General features: G+C 43.8%; 1 long non-coding RNA gene across 1 annotated transcript in view; it reads right to left on the bottom strand.

Moving 5' to 3' along the window:
* Positions 1–6,566: 6,566 nt before the first annotated feature.
* Positions 6,567–18,016, bottom strand: part of LOC134736867 (uncharacterized) — a 66,633-nt gene continuing 55,183 nt past the window's right edge. Inside the window, exon 3 of the long non-coding RNA XR_010121273.1 lies at positions 6,567–6,764. This is a non-coding gene — a long non-coding RNA (uncharacterized lncRNA). The remainder of the gene's footprint in view (positions 6,765–18,016) is intronic.

Here is an 18,016-nt window from a genome sequence, read left to right as displayed (position 1 = left end):
GGAATCAACATTCTTTGGATTTAGAGGAAAGAGTGTAACAGCAAACACCTCCCCTTGCTTTGCACACGTACAAGAATGGGACCCATTGGGGGCACAGCCCTGGACTTCCCCAGCCCCTGGTGCTAAAGTGGGGCTGGGGCCCAGGCCTAGGAGGAGAGGGTGGTCCACAGATACCCGGGATGTTAGCAGCCCCCAATCTGCCTTCTGGCACCTCCTCCCGGGTGCTGCAGTGAGTCAGCAGGCATGGGGTGAGAGCCTGTTGCATGCTGGGCACAGGGCCGAGTGTGCCTCCTGCAGCCTTGACAGGGGCCATGCACCACCCCACCCCCAAACACACACAAGCACTTCTCCAGGACGGTTCCAGGACAGATGTCCCTTCAGTCCTCTAGTTATGACCCCAAGACCCACTCGGGCCCTGTAGCCCAGCCCGTCTTGTAACCACTGCCTCCTCAATGCCACATCTAGAAGATTCTTATTCCCTTTGAAAGAGAATCATCATCGTTGCTTCATCACTTCTAAGACATTTTGTAGAGCATGGACAAGTTAAACAGAATGTGCTTTCCTCCCTGGGGTCTTGCTGTACCACAGGCTCCTGGGAGAACGTCACAGGGGCCGTGCACTGGGCAAGCTTCTCTGTAGAACCCCAGGGGCTTCAGCCCAGAGCACGGCATCTCACCCTAAGCCTGGAGAAGTGAGCCTCGAACTTCTGCATTCACAGACCACCTCCACAATTTTTGTCATAACCAAAGGCCTCCTGCTCTGTTATTTCACTTAAATCAACGTGCTATTTTGTTTTCACTCACTTCTGACTTTAGCCTTGTGCTGAGCTGTGTATCTACACAGTCATGTTCACGTGGCAGTTATGGTTGTCTTCTTACACATGAAAATAAATGCATAACTGTTTAAAATATATATATACGTGTATATATACACACACAAGCTGGGCGCTGTGGCTCACGCCTGTAATCCGAGCACTCTGGGAGGCTGAGGGGGGCAGATCACCTGAGGTCAGGAGTTTGAGACCAGCCTGGCCAACATAGTGAAACCCTGTCTCTACTAAAATTAGCTAGGCCTGGTGGTGGGTGCCTGTAATCCCAGCTATTCAGGAGGCTGAGGCGAGATAATCTCTTAAACCCGGGAGGCGGAGGTTGCAGTGAGCTGAGATCGCACCATTGCACTCCAGCCTGGGCAACAAGAGTGAAACTCCATCTCAAAAAAAAAAAAAAAAAACACCAAACCCTGTCCCCCCCACAAAAAAACATACTCAAGTTTGAAGACTTAGTGTGAAAGAAGAATGTAAAACACCCCAATAAGAATTTTTATATTGATTACATGTTGAAATGTTAAATTTTTGAAATATTGGATTAAATAAAATACATTATGAAAATTAACTTTTTTTTTACTTTTTAAAACATGACTACTAAAGAATTTTAAATTATATATGAGGCTCATGTTGTGTTTCTATTGGACACCACTGCTCTAGATTTTTAAATAATAACATTTATCTGATTCTTAACAACATTTCCCGGAGCTACACTTGTTTTTTATAACTGCATACTGTTTCATCAAATGGATATAGTAAGTGTGTCTGACTGATCTGTATTTTTTACTTAATTAACTTTTTTTTTTTTTTTAAGAGACTGAATCTCACTCTGTTGCCCAGGCTGGAACACAGTGGCATGATCCTAGCTCACTGCAGCCTTGAACTCCTGGACTCAAGTGATCCTCCCACCTTGGCCTCCAAAACTGCTGAGATTATAAGCATGAGCCACCACACCTGGCCCAATCTGATATTTGTGAATATTTAAGTTTTTTCATCCTTTCTTTCTTTTGGTAAATAATTTTGTGTTTAACAAGTTTGTGGCTGTATCTTCGTACAGGGGAGTGACATAATCAGATTTGCTTTCTGAAAATCATTTTGGCTATATTGTAGAAAACATGCTGGCTAAGGGCAAGCATGGATTCAGGGAAACCAGTTAAGATGCCCTTGCAGAAGTTCTGGGGAGTTGGGACCAGTGGAGATGGAAAGAAGGGGATACTTTCCTGAGACACTTAGGCCATAGAGCCCACAGGACTTGGAATGGATTGGATACTGGAGTCACGAGGAGGGAGTCCAGGATGACTCCAAGATTCTCGTTGAGTAACCAGAGGTTGGCAAGACAATCACTGAATTGGGAACCCTAAAAAAGGAGTACTTTGGGGGAATTGTTCAGTTTTGGAATGCTCTTGAGATATCCAAGTAGAGATGTGGAATAGCCAGGTGTACAGCAAGAGGAGAGGCAAGGATAGAGATTAAATTTGGGAGTCATTGGTGTACAGACAATATTTAAAGCCTCAATGGGCCAGGCGAGGTGGCTCATGCCTGTAATCCCAGCACTTTGGGAGGCCGAGGTGGAAGAATCACCTGAGGTTGGGAGCTCGAGACCAGCCTGACCAACATGGAGAAACCCCATCTCTACTAAAAATATAAAATCAGCTGGGCGCATGCCTGTAATCCCAGCTACTCTGGAAGCTGAGCCAGGAGAATCACTTGAACCTGGGAGGCAGAGGTTGCAGTGAGCTGAGATCGTGCCATTGCACTCCAGCTTGGGCAACAAGAGCAAAACTCCGTCTCAAAAATAAAAAATAAATAAAAGTCTCAGTGGGTCTGAATGAGGTTGTCAGAGGAGAGACTGTAGATGGAGAGACCTGGGTGTTTTGTGGAGAGGGAGGAAGTAGCTAAGACCAAGCGTTGAGCAGCATCAATATTCAAAGCCAGGGAAGGAGGAGTCAGGACTGGAGGCTGCTTGAGAGAGGCCAGAGGTATAGATAGAAACAAAGCCAAGAGTGGTGTGGGGCTCGCAAAAGCCAAGAAAAGGTGGGCATTTCAGGGAGGGTATCAATAACATTGCTGAGAGGTTAAGTGAGATGAGAAACTTAAACAATGCCTATTGTTCCATCTCACTAATAATCAGTGACATGCAAATTAAAACAATAAGATATCAGTGTTCACCTACTCAATGGTAAAGATTTTCAAGATTAATAATATCCAGTGTGGGCAAAGATGGGAGAAGAGGTACTCTTAGACCCTGTTGATAGAACTGTAATGGTACCAGCTTTGGGGGTGGTCTTGGCAGCATCTATCAAAATGTAAACTACGTATACTCTTTTTTTCTCTTTTTTAATTTCCCAGCTACTAGAACTGATACATATACACTTTAACCCAGCAATTTCTCTTCTAGTTTATTTATCCTAGAGAAATACTGGCTCATGCGCAAGAGATTGCAATTACAATACTGTTCACTTCAGCATTGTTTGTAAAACTGAAATACTGCTAATAACATAAATGTCCTTTGATAGAAAGAAGGCTATGTACATACAATTGACGACTGGGGAAGTAGTTTAAAAGAATGATGCAAATTTATATACACTTAAATGTAAAGGTCCCCAAGACAGCGTGAAGTGAAAAAGTGGCAGACCAATGTGTATAGGAAAGTCCTGTTGATATACATTGTAAAACCTGCGTATTTGAATATATATAATATATATTTATATATTATATTTAATATATATTTGATATTTAATATTTATTATATATTATATAAATATTTTATATTAAATAAATATATTAAATATTATGTATTAAATATGTTAAATGTTATATATTAAATAAATATATAATTAATATTTTATATATAACAAATATAGATATAAATAAATATAAATATATATATATACATATTTTTTAGGCAGAGTCTCACTCTGTCACCCAGGCTGGAGTGCAGTGAAGCAATCTCAGTTCACTGCAACCTCCGTCTGCCAGGTTCAAGCAATTCTCCTGCCTCAGCCTCCCAAGTAGGGGGGAACTAAAGGCACGCACCACCACGCCCAGCTAATTTTTCTATTTTTAGTAGAGATGAGGTTTCACTATGTTGGCCAGGCTGGTCTCGAACTCCTGACCTCAGGTTGTCCAACCACCTCGGGCTCCCAAAGTGCTGGGATTACAGGTGTGAGCCACCGCACCGGCCCAAATATTTACATTCATATGCATATAAATGCATAGAAAACTGTCTGGAAGGATGCCTAGCAAACTGTTAACAATGATTAGCCTAGAAAGTGGTTTGGAGTGCTAAGGATGGGTGAAGGAAGACTTACCTTTACTCCGTGTACTTTGGAATGGTTTACATTTTTAAAACAAAAAGTTATCTATGAATTTTTTAAATTTTTGTTTTTTGGTGTCCGTGGGATTCTGGAACATAGGAATTACTGGCAGTGAGTTAGTTAGCCAGGTTGTCTCAGTGATGGGTGATGGGCTGGGAACCATACTGGGAAGGTTTACCTATTTACATATGTGCTATTCTTCCACTATTACCCGCATTCGATCTGCAACACTGTGCCTGGGTCAGGATCTGGCGGGGAGGGGCGGAGCGGTGGTCAGGAAAGAATACGAGTTTGGTGTTAAAAGACTCCGATGGAGATCCTGGTACCACCATGAGCTAGCTGAGTCTTTTCTTATTTGTCTGTTTCATGAAAGTATTGATAGTAAGAGGGTGGCTGAAGGGTGGAAAGAAAGTGAAATAAAGGGCCAATTTCCTGGGAGAGGTGGTGGAGGGACCCCTCCTGCCTCCACTTCGGACATAGCCCAGGGATTGGTGATGTATTCATGGGTGGGGGGCGGCAGGTGTGAGAATTAAATGAGATGATGTTGTGTTATAAACCATACTTAGGTGGTTGCTAACATTATCATAACACTGGATCTTGCACCACAAAATCTGAATTATTGCCCTGCATCTTGAAATGACTGTTTCAAGTGCCCATTCCAGGTAGACAAGCGTTGCCCAGGACCTGGTCTGCAAGACAGGGCAGCTTCATCCCCACAGCCTGCCCCAGCTGACCGCTAGTGGCACCCTGGGGAGCTGTGTTGAGAAGGATGCTCGAGGCCAGTGGGCAAGCGCATCGCAATCCCTGGGCGATGTCTGAAGTGGAGGCAGGAGGGGCGCCTGGCCACGCACGTGCCTCCTATTTACACAAGACAGTGAGAGAGGCAGAGGCTGTCCCTCACCACCTCTCCCAGGAAATTGGCTTTATCTCGCTTTCTTTCCACCCTTCAACCATCCTCTTACTATCAACGGGTTGTATCTAATCCTTCCTGAGGTGTCAAATTCCCTATTATGTCTCCTAGGGATGTTTACATTTATTAAGGGCTTCTTAAAAACAGAAAAGCCTTCAAAATCCCCCCCAGATGACTCTTTAATGGTGGAATTAGAGCACAGTGAAAGGTAGTCATTCAAATATTTTTGGATCGAGAGCTTTATCCTTAATTCTTCAATCACACTTCAGAGAGCCCTTCTTTTTCTGCTCCTTTTAAAGTCAAAATGATACTCTGAGGTTTCAAAGGCGCAGTTTGATGACTCCTAGAAGGGCACCCCTCCCAGTCTAGGGTAGCCACACTGCCTGCCTAGGTGACAGTTCAGGGAGGTTGGGGGATGGGTGTGGGAAGCCCAGACGGAGGTTAGCCAGCCCCAGTAAGTCTGGCGTGGGCTCCTTCTGGGGACAACCGGCTTCTCACTTCATTCCTCTTACAAACTCCATCTCTTCCCTCCAGGCCTTAACAAACAAGAAGGCGTTTGGGACATTAAAAAGGGCTTGTGCAAATGTTAAATAATGATGACCGCAGCACAGTGATGGCAGCTTTTATGGGGGCCACCTAGGACTCAGGGCCCAGCCCCTGTGCAGGATCTCAAGCCATTTCCTTTCCCTCTTTCACATACAGAAAATAGTTCACCCTCTCAATGATTTCCTAATCTTGAAACTGACTTTCCTAGAAGGGTGTTCTTTCATTCTGTCTGTATTGTTAGAGTTTTAAAATAATGATCATGTATTATTTTTTAAAAAGAGAGTTTTCCATTTTGGAGGGGAAAAAGAACAGGCTTTCTAATAGCTTTCTCTGTCTTCTTCCTTTACAGCTGAGTTATTTCATATTTTTTTTTTTTTTTTGAGACAGAGTCTCATTCTGTCTCCCAGGCTGGAGTGCAGTGGCGCAATCTCGGCTCACTGCAACCTCCACCTCCCGGGTTCAAGCTATTCTCCTGCCTCAGCCTCCCAAGTAGCTGGGATTACAGGTGCCTGCCACCACACCTGGCTAATTTTTGTATTTTTAGTAGAGATGGTGTTTTGCCATGTTGGCCAGGCTGGTCACAAACTCGTGACCTCAGGTGATTCACCCGCCTCAGCCTCCCAAAGGGCTGGAATTACAGGCATGAGCCACCGCGCCTAGCCGCATTTGGTTTGATTAATCCATTGGCATAGAATAAAACAACTTTACCTGGGTAGTTTGAAAAACTTTGGAGCCAGGAGCCGTGAATACTTTGAATGACAGAGGTCCACATAACGGGCCCACGGTGCTGGATAAGAAAAGCATTTTTATGTGTTTGGAAATGAAATGATCTCATTCTATTTGTCCTAAGTTGACTTTCCCTTCCTTTATTATTATTTTTCATTATCTGTACTAGTTTTCTACTGCTGCATGACACATTATCACAAACGTTGTGGCCCAAACAACATCTATTTATTATCTTGCTGTTTCCTTGGGGCAGACGTCTGGGCATGACTTAGGTGGGTCCTCAGTGAGTTTCACAAACCTGCAATGCAGATACTGGCTAGGGCTGTGGTCTCAGGCAGTTGTTGGCAGAATTCATCTTTTTGTAGCTGTAGACTCATGGCAGCGTGTTTCTTCAAGACCCGCAGCATCGTCTCCAATCTCAGGCAAGGGACTTGAATTACATCTGCAAAAATCCTCTCACATTTGTCATATAATGTCACCCATCAAAGGAGTGACCGTCCTCATATGCACATGTCCCCCACACACTCAAGGGAAGGTGATTGATTAGGCAAGGCTCATTGGAGGTCACCTGAAAATGCTGCCTACCACATCATGCATGATACACTGAGCCATCATTTATTTCATTTACTTTTTATTTATTTATTTTATAATTTCAACTTTTATTTTAGATTTAGAGGGTACATGCACAGGTTTGTTATATGAGTATATTGCATGATGCTGAGGTTTGGGGTACGACTGATCACATCACCCAGGTAGTGAGCGTAGTACCCAACAGTTTTTCAATTCTTGTCCCCCTCCCTCCCTCCCTAGGAGTCCCCACTGTCTATCATTGCCATCTTTATGTCCATGAGTACCCAATGTTTAGCTCCCACTTATAAATAAGAATGTGCAGTATTTGGTTTTCTGTTCCTCCATTAATTCATTTAGGATAATGGCCTGTAGCTGTATCCATGTTGTTGCCAAGGACATAATTTCATTCTTTTTATGGCTGTGTAGTATTCCATGGTATATATACCACATTTTCTTTATCCAGTCCACTGTTGATGGGCACGTAGGTTGATTCCATGTTTTTGCTGTTGTGAATAGTGCTGCTATAGACATACAAGCACGTGTATCTTTTTGGTAAAATGATTTATTTTCTTTTGGATATATACCCAGTGATGGGATTGCTAGATTGAATGGTAGTTCTGTTTTAAGTGCTTTGAGAAATCTCCAAACTGCTTTCCACAGGGGCTGCACTAATTTACATTCTCACCAACCATGCATAAGCATTCCCTTTACTCCACAGCCTCACCAGCTTCGGCTGTTTTTTGACTTTTTTTTTTTTGAAATGGAGTCTCGCTCTGTCACCCAGGCTGGTGTGCAGTGGCGCGATCTCAGCTCACTGCAAGCTCCGCCTCCCGGGTTCACGCCATTCTCCTGCCTCAGCCTCCCGAGTAGCTGGGACTACAGGCGCCCGCCACCAACACGCCCGACTAATTTTTTGTATTTTTAGTAGAGACGGGGTTTCGCCATGTTAGCCAGGATGGTCTTGATCTCCTGACCTCGTGATCCACCCGCCTCGGCCTCCCAAAGTGCTGGGATTACAGGCATGAGCCACCGCACCTGGCCTTGACTTTTTAATAATAGCGATTCTGACTGGTGTGAGACGGTATCTCACTGTGGTTTTGATTTGCATTTCTCTGATGATTGGTGATGCTGGGCATTTTTTTCATGTTTGTTGGCCACTTGTATGTCTTCTTTTGAGAAGGGTCTGTTTATGTACTTTGTCCACTTTTTTAATGGGTTTATTTGGGTTTTGCTTGTGAACTGTTCTAAGTTCCTTACAGATTCTGAATATTAGACCTTTGCCAGATGCATAGTTTGTGAATACTTTCTCCCATCCTGTAGATTGTCTTTTCACTCTGTTGATAGTTTCTTTGCCATGCAGAAGATCTTTGGTTTAATTAGGCCCCAATTATCAATTTTTGGTTTTGTTGCAATTGCTTTTGAAGACTTAGAAATTCTTTCCCAAGGCCAATGTCCTCAATGGTGTTTCCTAGGATTTCTTCTAGTATTCTTATAGATTGAGGACTTACATTTAAATCTTTAACCCATCTTGAGTTAATTTGTATATGTGATGAAAGGTAGGGGTCCAGTTTCATTCTTCCACATATGGCTAACCAGCTATTCCAGCACCATTTATTGAATAGGGAGTCCTTTCCTCATTGCTTATTTTTGTCAACTTTGTCAAAGATCAGATGACTAAGGTGTGCAGCCTTATTTCTGGGTTTTCTATTCTGTTCCATTGGTCTATGTGTCTGTTTTTGTACCAGTACCATGCTGTTTTGGTTACTGTAGCCCTGTAGTATAGTTTGAAGTCAGGAAATGTGATACCTTTGGCTTTGTTCTTCTTGCTTATAATTGCTTTGGCTATTCAGGCTCTTTTTTGGTTCCATATGAATTTTAGAATAGTTTGTTCTAATTCTGTGAAAAATGACATTGGTAGTTTGGTAGGAATAGTGCTGAATCTGTAGATTGCTTTGGGCAGTCTGGCCATTTTAACAATATTGATTCTTTCAATCTATGAGCATGAATGTTTATCCATTTGTGTCATTTATGATTTCTTTCAGCAGTACTTTGTAGTTCTCCTTGTAGAGCTCTTTTGCCTCCTTTGTTAGATGTATTTGTAGGTTTGTGTGTGTGTGTGTGTGTGTGTGTGTTGAAAATGGGATTGTATTCTTGTTTTGGCTCTCAGCTTGAACATTATTGGTGCATAGAAATGCTACTGATTTTTGTACATTGATTTGTATCCTGAAACTTTACTGAAGTCATTTATCAGTTCCACGAGCCTTTTGGCAGAGTCTTTAGGGTTCTCTAGGTATAGAATCATATCATCAGTGAAGAGAGATAGTTTGACTTTTTCTTTTCCAATTTGGATACTCTTTATGTCTTTCTCTTGCCTGATTGCTCTGGCTAGGACTTCCAGTACTATGTTGAATAGGAGTGGTATGAATGGGCATCCTTGTCTTGTTCTAGTTCTCAAAGGGAATGCTTTCAGCTTTTGCCCATTCAGTATGATGTTGGCTGAGGCTTTGTCATAGAGGTGAACCATCATTTAAAAATGATAAAATAGGCTGGGCACGGTAGCTCATGCCTATAATCCCAGCACTTTTGGAGGCCAAGGCAGGTGGATTGATTGCTTGAGCCCCAGAGTTTGAGACCAGTCTGGGCAACATGATGAGACCCCATCTGTAAAAAAAGATATGAAAATAGCTGGGTGTGTTGGCACATGCCTGTAGTCCCAGCTACTCAGGAGGCTGAAGTGGGAGGACCACTTGAGCCCAGGAGGTTGAGGCTGCAGTGAGCTGTGATCACGCCACTGCACTCCATCCAGCCTGGGCAATAGAATGAGCCCTGTCTAAAAAAAGAGAGAGAGAGAGAGAAAGAGAGAGAATAGACGTAAGTAAAAAGAAAAATAAATCAAACAATTGGAAATTATCTCACCTATAGACAATTTCTCTTAGCATGTTGATTTGGCCTTCTATACTTTTCCCATATGAACAGGTATTTTTAAAATCAGATTGTGGCGTATGTATTATTCTGTTACTGACTTTTTTTCACTTTAACAATGTTTTAAGAATTTTTTTTTTTGAGACTGAGTTTAACTCTTGTCACCTAGGCTGGAGTGCAATGGCACAATCTCAGCTCACTGCAACCTCCGCCTCCTGCATTCAAATGATTCTCCTGTTTCAGCCTCCCGAGTAGCTGGGATTACAGGTGCCCACCACCATTCCCAGCTCATTATTATATTTTTAGTAGAGACAGGGTTTCACCATGTTGGCCAGGCTGGTCTCAAACTCCTGACCTCAAGTGATCCACCCACCTCAGCCTCCCAAAGTGCTGGGATTACAGGTGTGGGCCACCAAGGCCAGCCAAGAATATTTTCTGATGCACATATAAATATCTATTGCATCCACTTTAAAGGCTGTAGTATACTCCATTTAATGAAGCTACTGTAATTTATTTAGGAAGTCCACTATTGGGAGAGGGGATAAATAAACTTTTTATTTATTAACAGTTTTAGATTTACAGAAAAATATGAATATACTACAGAGAGTTCCTATAGACCTCATACCCAGTTTCCTCTATTACTAACATCCTACATTAGTGTGGTACATTTATTACAATCAATGAACCTATATTGATACGTTGTTATTAACTAAAGCCCATAATTATTCTAATTTCTAAGTTTTACTACTGTCCTTTTTCTGTTCCAAGATCCCTTCCAGAACATTTTACATTTAGTTTTCCTGTCTCCTTACGCCCCCCTTGGCTGGGACAGTTTCTCAGACTTTCCTTGTTTTTGATAACCTTGACAGTTTTGAGGAGTACTTATTATGTATTTTGTAGAATGTTTCTCATCTGAGATTTGTCTGATGTTTTTCACATGATTAGATTGGAGATGTATGTTTTAGGAGGAAGACCTACAGAGGTGAACTTCCATTTTCATTACATCATATCAAAGGGCCCACAGTATCAACATGACTTATCACGATTGATGTTAACCTTGATCACCTGGCTAGGGTAGTGTTTGCACATTTCTCCACTGTAAAGTGACTCTTCTTTTTTTCTTTTTTTTTTGAGGCCGAGTCTCACTCTGTCACCCAGGCTGGAGTGCAGTGGCGCGATCTCGGCTCACTGTAACCTCCGCCTCCTGGATTCAAGCAATTCTTCTAAGTGACTCTTCTTATTTCCTTTCCACACTGACTGCTTTGGAAGAAAAGTCACTATGTGTGGCCCACACGTAAAGGGTGGGGAGTTTTGCTTCCCTTCTTGAGGACAGGGTATCTACAAACATTATTTTAACTTCTACGGCATGAGAGATTTGTCTTTTCTTCCCAAATTATTTATCTATTCAGTCATTAATATCGGTACTATCTAATACTACTTTATTTGGTTATTCAAACTGGTTTAGTTTTAGCCACTGGGAGCTCTTCAATTTGGCTCCTGCATTCCTTTGACATACTCCTATCACTGTGAATTAGATGTTTGTTTGCGCCTTCCTTACCTTCTGGCACTACAGGATGCTACAGGTTTATCTTGTATATTACCTACCCTAGTCCTAGAATCAGCAGTCTATTAGTTTTTGACACTTGGATCATTTCTAGGTTTTTTTCACTGTTTCTAGACAAGGCTTCAATGAACATCCTTGAGAACATATAAATGGATGTATCTATCTGATGATTTCATTTGAGCTATAAATGGGCAGAAACTGGAACTTAGACAAGGCTGATGATAGGATTTAGACCAAACCTCCCCCTGTCTAGCAGGTCCATTTGCATTTAAGACTGGGATTCGTGGGCCGGGCATGGTGGCTCACGTCTGTAATCCTAGCACTCTGGGAAACCGAGGCGGGAGGATCACTTGAGGTCAGGAGTTCGAGATCAGCCTGGCCAACATGATGAAACCCTGTCTCTACTAAAAATTCAAAAATTAGCTGAGGTGCACATGCCTGTAGTCCTAGCTACTCCGGAGGCTGAGGCACAAGAATCACTTGAACCTGGGAGGTGGAGATTGCAGTGAGCCAAGATCGCACCACTGCACTCCAGCTTGAGTAACAGAGCAAGACTCTATTCCAATTTTTTTAAAAAAGAAAAAGACTGGGATTCATGGGGTGAGTGAAATGGGGTGATATCGCCCTCTTTATAAATCTATTTGCATCTAAGATGAGACTTTGAAGGTCTGAATATAAAAACAGGTTTTAGCTGACCATACCAAATACTGGTGAGGATGTAGAGCAAACAAATGCTCATACATTGCTGGCAGGAATGCAAAATGGTAAAGCCACTTTGGAAAATAGTTTGTCAGTTACTATAAAGTTAAATATATACACTTTCCATATAATTGGCAATTCAAGCCTCAGATATTTATTCAAAGCAAAAAAAAAAAAAAAAACATGTCCACCAAAACATGAGTACACAAATACTCATAGCAGCTTTATTTATGACAGCCCCAAAACTGGAACCACTCAAGCGTCCATCAACAGGAGAATGGGTGAACAAATTTCAGTATATCCAGGCAATAGAATACTACTCAGCAATGAAAAGGAATGAACTATCAATACGTGCAACAACATAGAAGAATCTCAAAAAATATGCTAAGTGAAAAACAGCCAGACACGAAAGAGAACATTCAATATGATGTCATTTATAGAAAATTCTAGAACTGGTAAAACTAATCTATTGAGACAGAAAACAAATCAATGCCTGGGATGGGGTGAGGTTGGTGGGGGAGACTGAGCACAAAGGGGCTTAAGGGAAATTTCGGGGAAGATGGGAATGTTCTGTATCTTGAATGTAGTAGTGGTTAAATGGGTTTATACATTTGTTAAAACTCTTTGAACTGTACGGTTAAAATGGGTGAATTTTATTGTGTGTAAATTACAGCTCAATAAAGTTGATTAAAAGAAAGCAGCAACAACAACAAAACTGAGTCCAGATTGCAAAAGAAGAACCCTCAGGACAGAGGAGTAAGCCAGGAGGAATGCACTCACCCTGGGCAGGTGTTTTCAAGGAAGTGGGGGTGGGGTTCTTTCGTCTCTCTTCCCCACCCTTCCCCACCCGGAGAGTCTGATTCTGATATGTGCCACTCTCCACTTCTCAACTCACTGCTAAAGAATCAGACCCAGGTGCAGGGCTTGAGGCTGGGAGATGAGGCAGATTCAAGACACACCTGGTGTACCCCCCTCTACCCAGCAGCCCTGGGTCTGGAGGTGCCTTGTGGACATGTCTGCCTGTTGGAGTACGTGGAAAAGGCTGTAGCATGTTGAGACCCAGGCAACTTTGTTACAGAACTCTCCCTGGCAGAACTTGACAAAAGTAGGTGGGGGCGGGGGGGTCCTCACTGCCTGTACAAACGGGCAGAGGTTGAAACCAAGGCCACTTGTGGACTGAAACCGCCTCTGCAAGGGGTGAGCTAAGCTCCTGGCATGACCAGCAACAACATGACAGCTCAAAGAGGCAGCAGCACTTGTGGCTGTGGAGGCCAGCAGGTGCAGGTGGCATGGCAGGAACGGCTCCTTGGAGGCTGCCAGGGAGACCAGGGGATGTGGAATCTGGTCTCAAGGGACATGACTGAATGTCTCTCTCCACCTGCTGGCAGCAGTGCAGAGCAATGACCGGGACAAACTTACGGAAACTTCTAGAGGAACCTTGGCAGTGTGAAAGCGTGGGAAATTTGTAAAAGACTAGACCTGCTGCCAGCCAAGCCGATGAGGGTTCAGAGTCTTGGGAGTTGAGGTATTTATGTAACATAAGCTCATTCGTTCTTTGATGAATCTTTGTTGCCGGCTTACAATGTGCCAGGTGCTATTTTAGTCACTGGACATAAAGCACGGGCAAAACAGAAAAATCCCTGCTATCAGGGGACTCACCTTCTATGACAGTTACAGCCTATCATTTCACCTGGAGGCAAGTACTTTGAAGAAAGACAAAAAAAGGGAGGGGAGAAGCACTGTAGCTGGGGTGGTCAGGGCTCCTCTGCGGAGGTAACACTTGAGCCCTTTGTACCCGTGGGTTGGGGAGACCTGAAACATATGAGCTATGGGATAAATTCCTAGCAGTGCAATTTCTGGGTCAAAGAGCATAAATATTTTAAGGCTTTTGATAAATATTGCTAAATTTTTCTCCAGAAAGTTTCCTAGGTTGTCTATTTAAAGAACAGGGAGAAATGCCATGTTTTAGGGGTGCTCCAGAGAGTTAAAAAAGTAAGTAGCAGTAAATGGGGAGAGGAGCGCCTCCTTTTCCAAGGGCTGTGTCGGAAGGGATAGTTGATGTCTACTTCCCACTCATGTCAGGCCTAAGATTTTAGCTAGACATCCTAGTAGCTGAAACATGAGCCAGAAGCTCATCAGCTCATCAGCTCTATGCCGTTTTGGACAACCTGGCCTAAGGCTCTGTAAGCCTCGGTTTTCTCATCTGTAAAAATGGGCCTTCTAATAATGCTTAGCTCAGAGGGCTGTATGAAGGTTAAACAAGATGATATGCGTGAGGCGCTTCGCGGAGCACTTGGCACACAGTAAGTGCCGTGATTTTTCTTCTGCAAAGTCAGCAGTACCTGGGACTCAGAAGCAGTTCCAGCACAGGAGCAGTGTGCTCCCACGTGGACACAGAGAGGGAGAGGCTTGCTCCATGCCTGCTTCTAGACTTCAATCCCTGCAGCTCAATGGTTGCTGCTAAGATCTTCTACCTGGCCGAGGTTCCCTACCCAAGTATGAGTCAACCAGACGTTAAAAGACCCCAACATTAAAGGATTCCAAATGTGTATATGTGTGTGTGTATAATAAACATATTTAGGCTGGGTGCAGTGGCTCAGGCCTGTAATCCCCGCACTTTGGGACGCTGAGACGGGCAGGTCACTTGAGGCCAGGAGTTTGAGACCAGCCTGGGCAACATGGTGAAACCCCATCTCTACTAAAAATACAAAACTTAGCTGGGCGTGGTGTTCCCAGCTTCTCAAGAGGCTGAGGCTTGAGAATTGCTTGAACCCGGAAGGCAGAGGTTGCAGTGAGCCAAGATTGTATCAGCCTATATATATATAATATATGTGGGCTGGGTGCAGTAGCTCACACCTGTAGTCCCAGCTGTTTGGGAGGCTGAGGTGGGAGGATTGCTCGAGCCCAGGAGGTTGAGGCTACAGTGAGCTATGACTGCACCACTGTACTCCAGCCTGGGTGACAGAGTGAGTGCCTCTCTCTAAAGATAAATAAATAAACAAAAATAAGGATGAGGACAAGAGGGGCAGATCACTTGAGGTCAGGAGTTCAAGACCAGCCTGGCCAACATGATGAAACGCCGTCTCTGCTAGAAATACAAAAATTAGCCCAGCATGGTGGCGGGCCCCTGTCATCACAGCTACTCGAGAGGCTGAGGCAGGAGAATCGCTTGAACCTGGGAGATGGAGGTTGCAGTGAGCTATGATTGCACCACTGCACTTCAGTCTAGGCAACAGAGCAAGACTCTGTCTAAAAAAAAAAAAAGTACATGTATAGACCTATAAATACATATGTATGTAAATTTATTTTCTCCTAGGAAGGAACAAGGATTTTTCTGCCCTTCCCTAAGTGAAACCAGCTGAGCAGAGTTGGCTCAAACTTCTCAAAAAACAATTCACCTCTATACTTAGACCAGATCTGGAATACCGTAGCCCCAAACTATACCTGTGTGTGTGTGTGTCTGAAAAGTCACAGGGAATTCAAAACACGGTCAGAGTGAAACCAACATGAGCCTAAACACATTTCAGCTACAGATGTGGCAAGTTTTGCTTTGGTTTCTGGTTCTGAGGTTTGTTTGGGAGTTTTTGGAGATAGGATTTCACTCTATTGCCCATACTTGGGTACAGTGATGTGATCATGGCTCACTGCAGCCTCCATCTCCTGGGCTCAACCCAGCCTCCCACTACAGCTTCTCATGTAGCTGGATCTACAGGCATGAGCCATCCTACTGGGCTAATTTTTTGTAGAGACCGCGTCTCACTTGGTTGTCCAGGCTGGTCTCGAACTCCTGTGATGTGTGGCAAATTTTGATTGTTCACTTGCATCCTTTTAAAAACTAAAATGCATAGAGCTTTTCATTTACCTGACACTCGGACATGAAATATTCTGCTGCTGCTTTCTACACTTACTCTACGTTGTATACATCAACTTCTCACATCTACTCATTTCTAGCAGTCCCAAGACCCCCGGACCCAGCAATCACACCTGGCAGATCTTTAAACTTTAAACTTAACACTGAAAAATCTGCCGCCCCCTCATGCTCCTACCTACCCCTCCCACCTCAGGGCCAGGTGTCTAGAGTGAGGACGCGCTCATCTGAAAAGCCTGTTTGAGTTGTCAGTGAGAGCAACGATCCCCAAATGCTGATCTGTGAACCAAGTTTCCATCCATCCCTGGTGAGATAAGCCAAGTCAGAACAATATAGTTTTCTGTAAAGCTAAATAAATGCGTTTCATTTTTAACTCAAATTATGTCCTCTTTATTTTTTGTTTCTTTTGTGGGAAATGTAGTGAAAATAGACTGAGATTAGTTGTGTTATTATTTTTTTTTTTTACTGTTCTTACTTGGCAAAATAAAAAGTTGGCAAACTTGGACTCCTCGAAACGTATTTTGAGATTTTCGTAGTCTACAAATTCCAAAAGTCTGAGAACCACCCAACAAAGCAGCCGAGTACATGAACTGAAGGAAACCCACACGCATTGAGCCCTGCCGTGTGCCTGTCACTACGCCGCGCTCATGCAAGCTGTCTCATTTCATCCTTACAGCAACTCTCTATTCCAGCAAGCAGATTTCCATTTGATGGGTATGGAAAGTGAGGTTTCTGGAGGTTAAGAGACTTGCCCAAGGTCACTCAGCTAGGAAGGGGCAGTGAAGAGGCTGGGATTTGAACCCAGGCTGCCTGAAACTAGACACATTACCCCTCCTCCACCCTCACAATGCCTCTTCCTAAATTACCCCACACAATGGGAGATCCAGGAAAACATCTACATTGAAGTGTGTGCAGTGCTTTATTCAGAAGTCACCAGGAATAAATACATTCATAGATCAAGAACAATCCTTCCACCACAAACACTACAGACGGAGACAGAGAGCAAGGGAGAGACAGACAGACAGAGAGAGAGACAGAGGGATGAACCACGGTATTTTGTGGTCCATGCACTTTCAGTAGACACAGTGGCTGAAATGATGAAGGTGTTAAGTGCTGAAAAACTCAGGGACAAGCTGACTCATGATGTGGAGGGGCAGGTCCTGGGCACATTAACTGCCCTCATCAGACACTGAGTCCCCGGAACAGGAACTGGACACGGCACTAGCTGCCTCGTCACCACACAAATGTACAGAAAGTGGCAGCAGAGGGAAAAACAAGAGTGATTAAGGGATGGAAGGATCCATGAGTGAAGATGAAGAAATAATTACGCACAGCTTGGCTAACTCATAAATCAAGGATGATCATTCCATCTACAAACACCAGCAAGGTGAAAAGAATCAAAGAGAAAGATGGGCTATTTAATGTGCATTTAGAAGTAAAACAATGGCTGGAATTAAGAGAGTGCTAAAAGCGGGGAGTCAGGACAAGCGGATTCACTGTGAAAAATCACCTCCCTAGGGGAAGGGGCTGGAACTCTGGGAGGCTTGAGACACCAATGAGATTGGACAAAACATCAGAAAAGGCGCAGTGGGGAGGAGGCTGGCTCTGGTCCCCGTGGGAGGATGAGATGTGACCTGCGTTCCTCTTACTGCTTCCTCACCTCACTCTCCCTCCTCCCCTTCACCTCACGAAGACAGGATGGCAATTTGAGCAGGAAAACAGTGTCAACAAATATTGCAGGGTGTCGTAACATAAGCCCGCTGGGTTTGATTTGGGGCTGTAGCAGAGGAGTGCTAATCATCCCCAAGAAACCAGTCCCATGACAGAACCATCCTGGGAACAGAGCAACCCCTCACTGCTTCTCTCCAAGAGACATGTGAGGGATCAGGTGGCCCAAGTTTATTTATCCATAACCAGCGATCAGAGGATTAACTGCTGGGATGAGCACGGCCCCCCTTCACTGCAGGCAAGATGGCGGGCAGAGTTTTGGCCTCTTCAGCCACTGGAATCATCTTCTGCCTGTGCTCCCACAGTGCCTTTTTGGGAACCTCTGAAGATGCCCTCTGGGCTC

Source organism: Symphalangus syndactylus, chromosome 6, assembly GCF_028878055.3.
Source record: "Symphalangus syndactylus isolate Jambi chromosome 6, NHGRI_mSymSyn1-v2.1_pri, whole genome shotgun sequence".
In the NCBI taxonomy this organism is placed as follows: Eukaryota; Metazoa; Chordata; class Mammalia; order Primates; family Hylobatidae; genus Symphalangus; species Symphalangus syndactylus.
This window is presented reverse-complemented; position numbering and strand designations above follow the sequence as displayed.